The sequence below is a fragment of the Alligator mississippiensis genome, chromosome 5 (assembly GCF_030867095.1).
Source record: "Alligator mississippiensis isolate rAllMis1 chromosome 5, rAllMis1, whole genome shotgun sequence".
In the NCBI taxonomy this organism is placed as follows: domain Eukaryota; kingdom Metazoa; phylum Chordata; order Crocodylia; family Alligatoridae; genus Alligator; species Alligator mississippiensis.
In genome coordinates, this window is record NC_081828.1 from 140593553 (window position 1) to 140610430 (window position 16878).

Below are 16878 nucleotides of genomic sequence, written 5' to 3' on the forward strand. Positions count from 1 at the left end.
TTCAAAGTGACTGATGCTGGGTGGGATCAAAATCACTTGGCCTCAACATGAAACCTATGAATTAAATCCAAAATGTATAGATAAAGACAATGTAGTAATGATGATGATCACAGTAGTACAAAATCAGGATTCAGAAACCTCCTGAAGTAAACTGCTTCTTTGTGACCAACTGTACTATCCATATTGAAGAATGCAGAGATTTTTCCAGATGAAAACATGGTCTACCCACAACTAACCTTAACTAATAATTTTCTTGTACAGAGAAGTGACAGACAGAAGAGGAGAATATAGAGACTTGACGTATAGTATCTAAGAGGAAAATTTTTAAAATCTCAGTCTGTCCAATGCCCCAAATAGCTCCTCATACTTGATTTGATAATAATTCCTATCTCTAGTTCAGGGGCAGGCAAAATGCAGCCCGGGGGCCAGATGCGGCCCACCAGGCCATTCTATCTACCCGCGGGGCCTCCCCAAAATTACAGAAATTAATATTTATCTGCCCCTGGCTGCCTGTCATGCAGCCCTCAATGGCTTGCCAAAACTCAGTAAGTGGCCCTCCGCCCGAAATAATTGCCCACCCCTGCTCTCATTTGAACTAAGAAAAACATTATTAGCAGTTCCAGCTTTGTCCATGTCTCCTTAGACTTCAGCTGTGCACCCCCACCAGCTTAATCATGGTGCTGCTGTTTACATTTTTTCCTCAGATCACTAATGAAGATATTAAATATAAGGCTTAAAGAAGTGGCCCTGCTGTGTTCCAAGCCCACCAAGCTAGTGGTTTTACAAGAACAATTCTGTTACGAGATTAGGTTTCACTTACTGGATTGTCTCAGGGAAATCATTCAAAATAGAAGCATGGGCTCAACCTTCCCGTAAACCTCTTAAATCAATCCCGTAATATCCCAAGAGCTTTGTTTTAATAACATTCACTTTAAATCCTTTGCTAAAACAGACCTCATTAGCAGTTTAGTTTTGCAGCAGAAGATTTTTTTAAACAGAAAATGTCAGTTCAAGTAAAAATGGGGGGAGGTGGAGAGCAAGAAAGGAGAACCTAACTTCCCCACCCTCCATATTTCTATGTAAATAACCGGGTAGAAAATGATCTTTTTCAGAGCAGTACAAATTCCAATTAGTTTGCCACTGCTCTTCAAGTGGTATCACCTTCAAACAGAAATTATGGTGGTTTATATTGTTGTGGATGGAGGCAACTGCATCATGATAGGATTAGGTGACAGAAGGGAAATAAAAATGTGAACTGATTATCTTAGATAAGACCTTTTGTAATCATATTTTCCTTCCCTTTGTTCTATGTTCCTTAGAGGCATCTGGGTCAGCTGATTTATCCATTTCTTGTGTCATGCCACAGCACAATGTCCTACTCATTTGTATTCCTTCTATGGTATGTGACCCGTATGTTAGATGTGAAGTGATATTTCTGGAGGAAAAGAAGTGCGGTCATGGAAACCTGAAACAATGGATCATATTTATCCTTTCACATGAAGTATTCATGTCCACCTGAGGCAACTTGAGGCAAATATGCCATGGGCTTTTTTTGTTCCTTGCTAAAAGGCCAACTATTTCTGTTGACTTAAGGTTGAAACAACTGCTTTCATTGCTGAAATGCTAGCCTTTGTCAGGATGGCCTCTGGTCTTTGTGTATCTATATGGCATTCAGAATACCTCTATGCTGGCTCAGGTGTCTTAATCAATGTTCTTGTTCATTTTGAAGAGAGCTATTTTTCCTCTCTCTCTTTTTAGTATATATAGAGTTTCACCAGAAACTGCAAAATAATCCTTGCCATTCTGCAGCATCCCTTACTGTAGCTATAATTATCACTAATAGACAAAAAAAAGGAACAACTAGACTAAGCAAAAAATCAGAGAGAAATAAAGATGGCGACCTAGTTATCTCCCACTTACACAGCTGCAAGTCATAACATCATTGGAGTTACACAAAAGTAAATGGGAGGTGAATCCTGCCCATGCCTACCTCTGGGTTGCAAAACCAGAATACATCCATAGAAATCTCTACAAGCTTCTTGCTCCTTTCAAAATTCTGCACATCACCCTTTTATTCTTTATCATCATCCATCACCCTTTTAGCCTTGATTAACATCCGTATATTCCTCCACCCCCTAGAACTCTCTGAACTCACTTCTGTTCTCCAGTCCATTCCATATGCTTAAAAGTTCAGTGAACCACACTGACTTTGTGCCCTTTTTGTGCACCTTTTCACCTGACTTAACTTCTGCAATGCAATGAAAATAGACAATGCGTTTACTGAAAGGGTCGGTCATTCTTACATTCATTCAGTCTTGCTGATGCACCTGACTGTCTTCACACTAGAAAAAACACAATGCTCAACCGTTTCAAATGCACAAAATAGCTGAGGTGTTCTGTGTAGCCAGTATAAGTCTCAACCTTGCATTCACTGCCCAGGTAAAACTTTTGTTGGGATGAGACCCACAGCAGGAAATGTAATTTCATCCTAGTTTAATTAATTAAATCTATACTTGGAGGGGTAATATTTTGTTTGGTTCATAAGGGAGTAGGCTGAGATCTAAATCAAGCCTAGGTCTTCTTGCCATTTAATGACTAGTTTAATGCCTTGTTACACCTGGCTCAATATGTCTCCCTGAAGGAGAACTTTTTCCTAAGACCATTCTGACTAAACAGCAGTCATTACTGTTCCACTACTATTAGGCAAAATCAGTTTGCTCAGAGACATCTCAGTAAAATAGCTTCCCCAGAAAAAGGCATTTCAATTCAACAGAAAAGATGCTGTATGGAAAATGATTGCCCCGCTTTACACCAGTAAGTCTCTAAGATGAATGCATACAAGGCGATAGAGCTGCTGTTTTAGCAGCATGTGCTTCCCTGGGGCTTCCATGCGGAGTCTGTATGATGTGCTATCCTGTATAGTCTCATAGTGCAGGGACCATGGCTTAAAAACTAGTCTGATGATCTGTAAGGACATTGGGATTTGTCTCTGCTCTGATGCTGCGCTGTAACCGGGATTGCTGTTTGTACCTGGCAATTAATTGACAAAACACAAGACTTCTTATTTTAGACAGTTTCATTTTCATAGAGGCAGCATTCAGAGGATTCATCCTGCATTTTGAACTTTACACTTTTGTGACTATTCTCAAATCAAGTTTAACTAGCAAGAAACAGGGAACAACTAGAGTAAACAACAAAAAATCAGAGGGAAATAAAAACAGGGACCTGATTAAGTATAATAAATATATATGTATTAGTACAAATTATCCTGACTTTCCCATGCCCTGTTCTGTGTAGTTGTTTCCACAGTATTTAGCTCTCCAACAGTCCAGAGTGTGATAAGTGTAGAAAGTAGTCTTGATTGCTCAGAAGCGGGGAATCCCACATTCGTTCCTGATGGTAAATTATCTGGTTCTGGTTTTGCAGCTGTGGTGCTAAGGAAATGGGAGTGGAAGCTCAGATTGAATTGGCACCTAGGTTAATAACTTTTGGCACTACAAGTCAGCATAGCAGGTCCTTCATTCTTTCTATTTCCCCAAGTCATTCTTCTTTTTTCCCAGATCTTAGCCAGATTCACATCAGAACTCTCTTTTCCAGGCTGCACATGCTTGTCTTTTCTCCTTTTGCTTTTGCATTTTTCCCAACACCGTTTAAGGCAGGGGTGGGCAAAATATGGCCCAAGGGCTGGATCCAGCCCACCAGGCCATTCTATCCAGCTCGTGGGGCCCCTCCAAAAAACAATTATTACTGGTCCATGGATGCCCCTTTGAAAGCTGGCAGGAGGTGGGCTTTCAGAGGTTGCATGCCATCAGACTGGGCATGCTCTGTGCCTCCACCTCCTTATAGAGGCACCGAGTGTGATGGTGCATGACTGGATGGCTGGTGAGTGGGGAGGGGAGCTCTTGCCTGCAGGAGGGGAGGGAGGTTGGTACGGGGCTCTCGGCATTGCAGGTGGGAGGCATGCACCATTGGGCTGGGCTGGGCTGGGCTGGGCCGGCTTCGTGCCTCCGTGTGGGGCTTCCAGCATTCCAGCAGGGAGCTACATATGGAGGCACAGAGCCAGCCTGGTCTGGTAGTGTGCTCCCAGCTGCAGTGCTGGGAGCCCCATGTGCTGGCACAGAGCTAGCCTGGCTGGCCCAATGGCATGTGGCTACCAGAAGGAGAGCCGGGAGCCACACGTGGCAGCATGAAGCCCACTTGGCCCAATGGCATGTGAACCAGGAGCCGCAGGGAGTCATGGGCCATAGGGCTCTGTACCTCCATGTGTGGCTTCCCACTCAAGTGCTGGAACTCCTGTGTGGAGGCATGGACCACACACACCCTACACCCACCTCCCCAACCACCCCTACACACACATTATACAAGAGTAAAACTTTATTTTGAACTATTATGCGGTCTCCTCTGTATACACTATGCAAACACATGTAAATCAAGACAAAATATTTTTTTAAATAAAATTAAAATATGGGATTTCTAGTCCTAAGGTGGTGAACAGGAGGTGGACTGTCATGGGGCAGGGCTACCCTTGTAGCTCTTGACAGCTCACTAGAAGTCATTAAGAGACCCTTCAGCCAAAAGAATTGCCCACCCCTGCTTTAAGGGTTAGAAAATTATCTAGCTATATGGTCTCCTTTCATGCCTTGTGTTCTGTGGGAAGAAAACCTAATGAGTCATCCATCTGGCTAACTATATAATGCATCTATTGGGAAAGAGTTGCAGGAAGGTAATAGTCTTCTGTGTTCATCTGCTCTATCTGGTTGTGCATTCTACAAAGATCTCCCTAAAGTCATCTTGAATTATAATACACCCCTTTGGAATATGGTGCCTACATGGCCACCTATCCAGCAAAACCATACCTGGGTGTTTAAAGCTAACCCTAATCCCAAGTATTCTATTTAGTCTTTGCCTGTTGCACTGCAGTAGAAGTTGACTCTACAGCACCCCAGCATTATTGTTGACTGTACATGGCAACGAAAAGGTAGATTTATTTCCCAGGGTCCAGATTTTCTGTTGCTCTTGGTCAGGTTTAGTGCACTGAGATTGGTGCAAAGAGCTTTCTTTCTCTTGCCAATCCTAGTCCAGGGACAAAACAACAGCAGATCCTGTGCACACAGCAACATAGGCCTCATCCCCATGAGTGGGAACATGTGCTTTGCAGTGCGTCAAAGGCACACAGTGCACATGAATGAGCAAAATTATTTTCCAGGTATATAAAAAAAAAGTTCAGGAAAAAAAAGTGGCACGGTACACATGGCAGCAGCAAGCACTGCCTGAAACTGGAGCCTAGCTGGCCAGAGCCTCTCTCTGATGCTGGCCAGGCTCTGGACTCTTGGATCACTGCTGTTGCAGCTGCGGGAGGGACCCAGGACCCCAAATAAGGCTGCTGGGGCCAGCCTCCCCTACCATACCTGGGGCAATTTGTCTCCAGGGAAATGCATGTACATGCTCGTGGGGACTGTTTCCTTTGTGCCCCTGCATGGATGGAGGTTACCCCAAAGGGCTCACAGAGGGGCTGGGAGAGTAAGGTGGACTTGGGTAAATTAAGTAGAATACAAATAACAGGGCAATGACCCTCTCACAACCATACAATTGAGAAGAATTGATGTCTGAGGCCACAAACAGACGATGCAGTTATCCTGGGATAAAACCATTTTATTCTGGTGTAAAATACAAGTGAACAGATGTCCTTTATCCCAGGATAAATCCTAAAAAAAGTTTCTTGGATAAAAGTTTATGCCAGGATATTGCAAAACCTAGTTGTACAATTATCCCAAGATGGCATAATTGAATCAATGGCAGAAAAGCAGCCCTGTATTCAGCCATTCACAAACCATGATTAGAAGGGCCATATGCATACATTTCAATCCCAGGGTATTTTGTTCTGGGATAAATACAGGCATAACTTATTCAAGGATAAATATAACATCTGTTTCTAGCCTGAGGCAATAGATTGAATTGAAAGGCTGTCAAGGATGATTTAGCTTGCATAGGGCCCAGAATCTGCAGAAGCTTGTAAAAGGGCAATGTGCTGGCTTCATTCTACCTGGCTTCAGAGCTGTTCCTAATAGGCACAAGCTAAGCAGGAACAAATATCTAGAAATTGCGTGGATGGTAGCAGAGCATATTCAGATTATCACATTTTAAAATTGCATTTAATTATGAGGTCATTAAAACCTCAGCCTTTGCATAGGTAGCATTCTCCTCCCTGGTTAAATTGTTAGAAGGTATGCTTACTGCAGTAGATTTTAAAAAATGTTCCATGTTGTAGAATATTCCCTCAGACTAATGGCAGTGATTGTAACTAAGTTTCAGAAAGGTCAGTTGTGCCATATTTGGATTTCCAAGGAGGAAGTATTACAATTGGGATGCAAGATATACTTAACTGAGATGGCTTTAAAATAGGACCAAAGAACTATTAAGAGATAAACTAATCATCCAAACATTAGAATAAAAAAATGAGAGCAAAACTGTTTAGACATTGATTCTTTCTTCATTTTTTTCCTTTGGTGCATGGAGTTTAATTCTGTTACCATTGAACCAGTGTCTGTAGAAGGAAATTTCATATTGCTGCTGTCATTTTTAGAGCAATATATGAAAAGAGTAAGATTTATTCTACCAAAAGATAAACAGATCAACTCAATGTTTTAATAGATAGTTTGATCAAAGGATGTAAGCTGCTCTGTTAAGCTTTGTACTAATGACCATCAAAATACATTGATGTAATACAGTGAGTACAGTAAATGTCAGGATGAGAGGCCTGATGTTTTATTGAAAAATTATAACACATCAAAGCCCTGAAATTTTCTCATGCACCAAGGCTTTTCATTGATGTTTTGGGTGCACAAAGAATGCAGGACTAGGATCCTTAATTCAATTCAAGTGCAAAGAATTAGTTGGTTTAGGATTTTGAGATCCTAAATGCTTGATACCTAGTGTATTTATGCTGGGGTAACCAGACTTTATACCAGTGTAAATATGGACTGGGCAGATTATATAAACCCATATACCAATGTAATATACACAAACCTGATATAGAATTTCCCCAGGAAAAATCAGGGGTAAAATGCTACCACTATAAGTTATAGCATGGTAGGCACTGTCTGTTTACTTCCATCTCAGAGAAGCTATTTGTTCAGTGCAAACATGCTATTACCTACTCACATCTAGAGACTTTTCTTGTAAAGCATCTACTCTGAATAGCTATACCAGAATACTTACTCTCTCTCTGCTTAGGATCTGGGGATACTTTACATAAGTATAATGACATCAAATGTTATACTTGTATAAATGTATTCTGTATCTAGCTCCTTAAATTGAAAGGAGCTGTATATAGCAGCAGGTGGGGCTCCATCATAGACCACTGGAGTAAATGTGAGAATAATGTCACTGGGCTATGGATAAATGGGCCACATAGTAGTTACCATGTACCAAACTTTAAGCATTCATCTCAATAATAATCAGATAGTGTAACTTCTTCTCCCACTACACCCAGAGATTCAGACTGCATTGCAGTTTTCCAACCCTTTTTTTTTTTCCTTAGTGGGTCTTTTAAAGTGCTGCTGACATGGAGTTAGCAGAGGCTCACAAGAGTTGGTAAGAAAAGGTTCCTGAGATGCTTTCTAAATATAGTAGTGTGTTAGCAAGAGGTCCTGGCACTAATACAAGCACATAAATCTGGGATGTGCAGAACAAAAATGTAAAAATATATAAAAGCATGCAAAACAGCCTGTCACTTATCTACTGAGCACCATTCCTCATTTAGACAGAGTGTTGTTATTGCTACTCTTATTATTTAAGGAATATCATGTTGGCCTGTTCAGGACCTGTGGAATGCCAAAGTCCAGATGAAGTAAAGAAGATTAAAAAAAATAGCAAGAAAAAAGTGATCTCGTTTCCTGGACGCAGGCTGTATTCCCTTCAAACAGCCCATTTGTATACATAGTGTAAACCAGAACACCATCAGCCTGGAACTATGCCAGTTTACCCTAGCTGAATATTTTACTTGTAGATCCATTGCATATTAAAACGGATTTATTTTTAGGAGGAATTTTAAAGAGCTTTGTGTTAGGTAGTGGTCAAACTCTGCTAGTCAATCTTTCCACTGCAAGCAGCTTTGGTTCACCAATTTTTTTTTTATCTTCTCCCATTTCAGCCTCCTAATATTTTACCTTTGCCCTCTCCTACTTGTCCAGTCCTTTTTCTATGAGGAAAAAAAGGTGGGAGGAAAAAAAGGTGGGAGGAAGAAGCTCAGCTTTAAATAGGATCGGTACTTCTATTTTGCTAATTGACTGCTGCAAAGTATGGCCTGTTTCCATCCCTAGCTGCTAAGTATATTTCTTTCAGTCTACTGAGTGCCTGCTGGCATGAGTCAGAGCAATGTTCCCTCTAATTTGTTTCCCCTCTTTGCAGAAAGAGTAGCAGTGAGCAGGCAAGTCTAATTCCCAGAACTGCTTTTGCCGATTGGAAACGACACAAAGCAGCGTTAAGAATATAATTGTCAGCATTTGATGTCTTGTGTAATAAATGGAAGATGTAGCACAGTAAAAGAAACCATATACTATTTCAATTAAAAGTGATATACTCATGCAGAACTCATGGTAGCACCTTATTACAATGGTGCCAGCACTGCTGCCTGCCCCGAGCACAGCCCTGGCCCAGTGCCACTCACTGAGAAGAGCCCAGCACCATCTCCGGTCTCAAGTGGGCAGTCCACCCTCGCCCCATGCACAGATCGGGGGAGCACATGCCCTCCGTGCCTTCCCCTGCGTGCACACAGCAGTGGGAGCCACCTCCCCCTCTCTGCTCCCCAGACAAGCTACTCGCAGCTCTGTCCCATGCCCCACTCTGTCCCAGCTGGGCAGTGCCTGCCCCTGTCCCAGTCCCACTCCCTATACTGCAGTGGCCTCGATCTGCCCCCTTCCCCTTTCCCTTTCCCCCAACAGACTTATCAGTCAGATACTGTTCTCCAAGCTGCCGGGCTGCACATCAGCAATCAGATCAGTATCAGCAGGTATAGCTCATCAATAATTGGCCATTGGTATCAGCCCAAAAAAATGTTATCGGTGCATTATTTGGGAGCCCTTTGTCCAGTAGGACATGTAATGATCATAAATTCCTGTTCCTCAGTGATAAGATGGATACACTGCTGGCAAGAAGAATTGGTGAGCACCTACAGCACTCCCAAGAGAATGCATATGCTACTCGTCGCCAAATTATTTGGCTTAGGGGCTTGGCTAGACCAGTGGTTCCCCAAATTTTTGGCCATTGGGTCACTCTCATCCCTTAAAACGTCTTGCAGTTCACCATGCTCCCTTGTCACCAGACTTTTAATTGAAAATTAGGAGAGTGGGAAGCTGATATGGTGCATCAACTGCTTACTCTGTTGCTCCTGGGTTGAGTATTGAAATAGCTGATAGGGCTAAAAAGGCTCTTTTCCTTTGGTGCTTATCAGTTTAACCATTTCTTTCAGAGGTGCATGGATATAGGTGTATGCTTACCTATATCTTTGTCACTTACACAATAAGTTACTTTCATTCTCCCTGGATCTACATTTCAAAACTTAGTTACATCTGGGACACTGAAGCCATGCACAACTCAGAGGCGTATTTGAATGGAAAGTCACACTGACTGCACAATTGCATCTGTGCCGCTGTATTGGATGCTGGTGAGTTTCCAAGTGAAACTCAAGATGTTGTTTTTAACCTTTAAATCTCAAAATGGCTGAGACTCATGGGGGGAGGTGGTTTTTCTGCCACCATAGCAACCAGCAAAGCCACTTAACCTGAAGCTCCCTTGCATTCATCATAAGGGAGTTGCTGGCAGGACTCTATAAAGACCTTTCACTTCTAGAGCTCACTTACCCCTTGCATACAGCAGCCCCTATCTATTTTTACTATTTCCATCATGCTGCACCTGCCATGAGTCACTGCAGTGGATTTAATACTGACACAAATGGAACTTACAGATTCTAGTTCATTTGAATAACATATAGTTTTGACTGACAATTTCCATTTTCCAAATAGAAATTTTCAGATTTTGGTTGAAGACTAAAAATGTTTAGCCTTCCAAATGTGCAGATTTTCCGCAAAAAAGTTAAAACTTTCTGCAGAATAAAGACACTGTTCAAGAAAAAAATAATCTAGTCAAACATGTGATGTTCCCCTGAAAAAGTGTAGGCAGGAAATTTTCAACAGCCCCTTACTATGGAATATTGAAGTATGATATCAGGCAATGTTATAAGCTATGTAAAGATGGCCAGAAATACAGGAAACTTCCTTTACATGCTTGAAAGGATTTGGTTAAACAGAATGTGTCCTAAGACAAGCTATTACCAACTGAAAAATGCTTTTGTAATAATTTGTCATATGAGCTAATTATTTGAGGTTGCCAACTAATTTTTGAGGAAGCCCCACGCAGAACATGTGATTGGGAGTAGTATTAAAATTATATTTGATAAATTTCCAGTAAGATTGGTGGATTGATGCCAATAGAAAATTGTCCCTAAAAGTGTAAATACTGTACATCCAATTATCTTTTTAGTAGAATATTATGGTAAGACTGTTCATTAGTGGATGGTGAATTCTGTTGTTATCAATTGGTCAAATAAATGTGCTTTGAAAAACAATCAAGAAATTATTTAGATATATTGGTATGGAAATTTTTAGGCTTTTCCTTGCATGGCTTGTGATTTTGTATTTTTGTGTGCTTTGATGAAAATAAGTGACAGTATATAGCTTCAAATTAGGCAAGATTGCTGGTCTTCCCCACTATAATTTGGTGAGCATATTGGAACACTTCCAGATATAGAGCAAAGGGAGGAGATGTTCATTTCTTGGAGGAGAAAAAAGCAACAGAGTAACTGACCCAAATGAGTTAGTTGCCAATTCACTGTCCTGTTTTAGCTTGCAAATGTTAGGTATCTAAATTATAGCTGCTCCCTAAATCAAACTGTTTCAGTGCCCTCAACAACCGTCCAGGAGTCACATTTTTACAGAAAAGACCTATTCTTGAAAAACTTCTGTATTTTTTGTCCTAAGTGCCAATATGCTTTTCTTTGTCATTAAGCACATGGCACTTGTCTTCCCACTTAATTTGTTCCACCACAAACATGTTTATTGTGTCAGCTTCAGAAAACTGCCCAACTTCTCAAGTTCTTCTGAATCTCTCTCACAAATTCCTCTGAGGAAGCTAGTGATTCAGTATAGGTTCACTAATAAATCCATCTTACATTGTATACATTTTTTCTTAAAAATTCCCAGTGTAAGAGAGCATCTCTTTTATCTCTTCTCTATCTTAATTTATTGGGAATTAGTCTAGTTGCTTAGATTCTACCAAAATTGCAATTGAAGGCATTTAGATGGTGATGTAAAAAAAAAACCCCAACAACTTGGAATAAAAAGTACTTTACAAAGATAACATGTTAGGGGTTTGATTTCTACTTACACTAATGGGAAAATAAAAAGGGGGGTTAAAAAAGGATTAATTACCATAAAGTGTGTTGATGTTATCACAGTGGTTTTCAATGGCCTTAGTGTGGATGAGAATCAGGCCCTACATTTAAAATTTTCGTTGATACACATCTATAGCTAAACTGGCTTCTTTTTACTGCCGTTCAGTGTAGAGATGCAGTCTCAGTCTTCCCAGTACCTGGCTGCAGCTGGGGACTGGATGCGAGTAAAGCACTTGAAACTGAATCCAAACTAGACAGGTGCTAGTGGTAGACAGACCACTCGACTTTCGAGTCAGGGGAGAGAGACCGGGATACCCATCTCAGCCTCCTCTTGTCACTCAGGTTCTGAGCGTTGAGGTGCTCCTGCATCCTTTGCTGCACTTGAATCTTCAGGTGGCAACGAAGGCTAGAAGCCCCTTTCACCAGCTCCATCTGGAGAAAAGGCTGTGACCCTTCCTTTCAGACTCTGATCTGGCCACCATTCTTTGTGCCTTTGTAACCTCAAGGCTAGACTACTGCAGTGAACTCTACGTAGGGCTGCCCTTGAAAACTGCCTGGAAGCTGCAGCTGGTGCAAAATGCAGTGGCCTGCCTTCTTATGAGGGTGGGTCATCAGGAAGACATAAGGTCAGTGCTCCAGAGTCTTCATTGGCTCCAATAGCTTTCCATCAAGGTGCTGGTTTGGAAGTATAAGGCCCTAAGCAGTCTGGGCCCTATGTACCTAAGGAACCACCATCTCCCTTATGCTACATTGTGATCCCTAATATCAACTGAGAGCAACTTCCTACAAGTACTATTAGTACGCCAAGTGTGCATGGCAAGAACATGTGGGTCATTGTTCTCTGTAGTTACTTCTCAGCTCCAGAACTCTCTCCCTCTTGAGCAGGGGTGGGCAATTATTTGAGCTGGATGGCCACTTAACAAGTTTTGGTGAGCTGATGTGGACAGGGCCATTCAGGGGGAATAGGGGGTGTGCATTGGGGTGACTGTCCCGGGCCCCGCGGTTTGCGGGGCCCTGCAGAGCTGGGCGGAGCAGCTGTGGCAACTCACACCATCATCACTTGCTTCATGTCCAGCTGCTCACTCCGTCCATGCACAAAAGGCCCTAGGGCTCATGCCACATCTCTCCCTGCCGCTGCATTTGGCTGCTGCAGACCGCACCTAGAGCTCTGCTCCCCTCCCGTGGGCAAGGGCAGGGGTGAAACATTAGGCCCTGCTGCCTTCTGGTGCACATGTGCAGGCATAGTAGCCAGAGGGGCCACGCATAGCAGTGGTTCTCCATCCTTTATGTTGTTTCCATGCTTAATCAACATAACACCTGCTAACATGCTAACGAATGTGATACGGGTCTACCCAAAATTTATCCATGGGCCTCAGATAAGGCCTGAGGGCCATATTTTGCCAACCCCTACATTTGAGGCTTGCTACAGCCTGAACCTGGATATCTTTCAGAAGCATTGTAAGGTCTTCCTGTTTGGGCAAGCATGTACCAAACAAATATAGGGTGAGATGAAATTATGGGGCATAGTGAACACACTGGAGGTCAGGGTGTGAATTCAGGCTGATTTGGAGAGACTGGGGAAGTGGGAAGATCAGAATAGGATGCAACTGAACAAAAATAAATGCAAGGTGTTGCACCTGGGGAGAAAGAATCTCCAACACACCTATAGACTGGGGGGTATCATTCTGAGCACCACAACAGTGGAAAGAGGTCTTGGAGTCCTGGCTGATACAAAAATGAACATGAGTTGCCAGTGTGACAGGGTAATAAGCAAGGCTAACCGCACTCTTTCTTGCATCAGCAGGAGTATCACGAGCAGGTCTAGGGAAGTGATAATTCCCCTCTATGCGGCATTGGTCACACCACAGCTGGAGTACTGCATCCAGTTTTGGGCGCCGCGCTTCAAGAGGGATGTGGATAACCTTGAGAAGGTTCAGAGAAGGGCTACTCGTATGGTTGAAGGCCTGCATGTAAGACCCTATGAAGACAGACTGAGGGATCTGAATCTCTTCATCCTCCACAAGAGGCTGGCTGAGGGGAGATCTTGTGGCTGCCTACAAACTCATTTGGTGGGCGGGGGAGCATGGAATAGGGGACACTGTTTACCAGGGTGCCCCTCAGGGTTACCAGAAATAATGGCCACAAAGTGGAGGAGAACAGATTTAGAATGGACATAAGGAAGAAATACTTTACAGTAAGGGTTGCCAAAATATGGAATGGGCTTTCAAGGGAGGTAGTGCTTTCCTCTGCACTGGAGATGTTCAAGAGGAGATTAGACAGGCTTCTGGTTGGGGTTACCTAAACCCAGCACTCTTTCCTGCCTGGAGCAGGGTCAGACCCAAAGATCTATCAGGTCCCTTCCAGCTCTAGAAATCTATGAAATCTATGTTCTTTATGGTGTCTCTGTTTTATCTTGATATTCTTGTCACTTTCCTGTTTTTAAGTTGTTCTGTTTTCTTATTGTAAGCCATCCTGAGCCTTTGTTGGGAAGGGCAGCATATAAATCAAATACATGAATAAAAATAAACAAAGACATATTTCTGTGAGCAGCATTAGTTTATTTAATGCATTTCCTCTACTGTAGGCAAGGTGAAGAAGTTTAAAATACTAGGCTCAGAATTTTTTATACATTAAGTTCAGGAGTCAGGAAAGGAAGACAAATGGATGAAGTTAGATATAATAAATTCTAATAGCAATTCCATCATTATGCATGCTATGTGGTGTACATCTAGAAATTTATAGAAGCATATTCCCCTTTCCTAGTTTCACATCCAAGAAATGCAATTCATAATATATTTTACTTGAAATTCATTATATGTAAGTAAGAGGAATGATGACGATAATTATACCAAAGGAAGAATTTATCCTAGGGTATTAAGGAAGTAACTATAAAAAATAAAATACTAATTCAACTGAAGACCTACATCAGGATGTTTGAATTAAACAACTACTGATTCATACATTCGGAAATGCACAAATCAAAGGTATGTGCACAACTTTAACTCTGCTCTGCCAGTGGTATCCATTACAATATTGTTTTGACCTCATTGCTCATATATGGTATCTGAAATAGAACATCATACTTTTTTTTCTGTAACCTAGATGCATATTGTGGTTTCTCCTACTGATATGTTCTATTCTGTTTATGCTAAGGAGTCTTTGGAAGTTATTAATCTGTAAGGAGTTCATGGCACAGCTAGATTGTCTGCAATTAATGAGATCATAGGATCATAGTCAAGTAGGCCTGGAAGGAACCTCATGAGGTACAAAGGAGCAGAGCAATAGCTGGAATCTGTTTCATGGATTTAATTTTTTAACTTTGTTACAGGTTCCTGTTACAACATGGATGAAGTTGCTCAGTCATTTGGGATATGTCCACACTGGGGCAGCAGAGAGATAATTTGCATCTGAAGGACTAAGATATGAACATCTGCTCCTGCTCCATCTGCCAAAACCCCTGGAAATGACTTGGTGAGGATGTTCTGGGTTCCCCTCCTCACAGTGCCTAAAACTTGTGTTTCCAGCATACTCTGGACTGTTGGCTTTCACAGCATTGTTGCTGCCTTCTTTCTTGGTTTGATGTATGTAGCACAGTGGAAGTGGGTAAGGGGGTTATTTCCTGGCAGTGAGACTGAGCTCTCTGCTGCTGTGGTGGATGCATGTCCTCAGTTAACTTTTTTGCTTTTCTCTCCATTTATAAAATGGGATTAATGCTAGAGCTGGTCAAAATGTTTTTAGTGAATAATACAGGCAACAACAATTACATTTCCTTGGAAAAATGGTTTTGATAGAGTTTTTATTTTTGTTGACATTTCCATTTCTATGAAATAGAAATATTTAAAAATATTAAACAATTTTCATTTTAAAATTATGATAAATACCTCCCTCTTGCCTTTGTTACCTTTCCCATTTTGCACTGGAAAAAGACAGGAAAAAATGGGAAGTGTCTGGGGAACACTTTCAGTTTTGTATTTCCCCTTCTATCCATTTTTCCACTCAGAAAGGGGGGAATATATATTTTAAATAAAAGGAATGTGGTGCTAGAAAACCTGTTTTCATGAGACACATGTGCATGACTTCTTTTATCTTGGAGAAGCTGCTGCATATCAGCTTCCACACAGCTCTCGACAGAACAGGACCTTGATCCAATGGCAAGGAGACCAAGACAATTAGGGATCTTGTTCTACTGCAGCTTACATCGACCTTCATAACCATTGAGATTCTAACATCTTTTGCCTGTTTTGTCATTGAGGACTTGTAGACCCATGGCTGGGGGCTAGGCAGGTGACCTGTACTCACCGTATCACTGCACAATCACAGGATATATGTGGCTTTTCAGGTAGGAAACCATTGCCATCTGCTGTCCTTGCTACATCCTGGTGGTGCTGCCAGTGCTTGGTCTGTGACTGCATATTTGGCAGAGTTACCTGTGCTTATTTTCCAGCTAAACCTTCCCTGAAGGTCATTCCACTATCCACCACCTGCAAACATGCTGGGTAGCAGTACAGCTCTGCCCCACAGTTCAAATAGAATCAATGAAACTGTAAGGTAGAAGAATCCAGATGTGGTTTGGAGGGCTTGTAGGAAGTGGCCAAGTTACAGACCAAGTTGTGGGTAAATGTCTACAGCCAGATCCCTACAAACACTTGAGGCTTAAAAGTCAGATCAGAAAGGCCTGTCCAGGACTGGCACTGTAAGTTATTCTGGTAGTTAAACTGATTCCTATGAAGTTTAATATAGATGCCTCTGTCCTCTACCGCTGTGTTATGTACCATTTGCTTACTATCCTTTATCTCAAAGTCGGCTGCAATGCATGAAGATCATTATGTATATATATATTTCTGTGCAATTCTCAGACCATCTAGGATAGAATTTATATAAATTAATTTAACTGTACATTTTTATTATTCTCATGCCTTATTTATATTTATACACATAGAATTTAGTTTTAAGAACCAACATTAGCATTTTATTGTTTTATTTTTCAGTATTAAAAAAGATAAATTAACAATCATCCTAAGTAATAGGAGTGTAAACATGCTGTGAAACAGCCATAATGTTGACTTCAGAGAAGTGCACTTGGAGCTTATGAAGGAATTACAGTATCTATAAAGAAAAAAATCATTTTGGACACAGTTTCTTTGTACATGTCCAGAATGTATTGGGACAGTATAGCTGATTAAATCAAACTGTTTTAAAAATATCCTAACATATTAACTGCTGTTCAGAAAAAGATTGATGGCTTGCAGATTTGTTAGCTGGAAATGCATTAATCATAGCAAAACCGGGGGTAGCTACAGTACAGCCAGCAGAGGAGGAAAGAAAGTGTGAGCCAGGGGCAGAGAAATGGATGAAAAATAAAATATTAAAGCATGATTATCCATTTTCTGAAATGTAATTCATTCAGTCTACTCTGCTAATAGGTCAGA

General features: G+C 41.5%; 1 long non-coding RNA gene across 1 annotated transcript in view; it reads left to right on the forward strand.

Moving 5' to 3' along the window:
- Positions 1-15510, forward strand: part of LOC109285835 (uncharacterized) — a 36928-nt gene extending 21418 nt beyond the window's left edge. Inside the window, exon 3 of the long non-coding RNA XR_009462579.1 lies at positions 14778-15510. This is a non-coding gene — a long non-coding RNA (uncharacterized LOC109285835). The remainder of the gene's footprint in view (positions 1-14777) is intronic.
- Positions 15511-16878: the final 1368 nt, after the last annotated feature.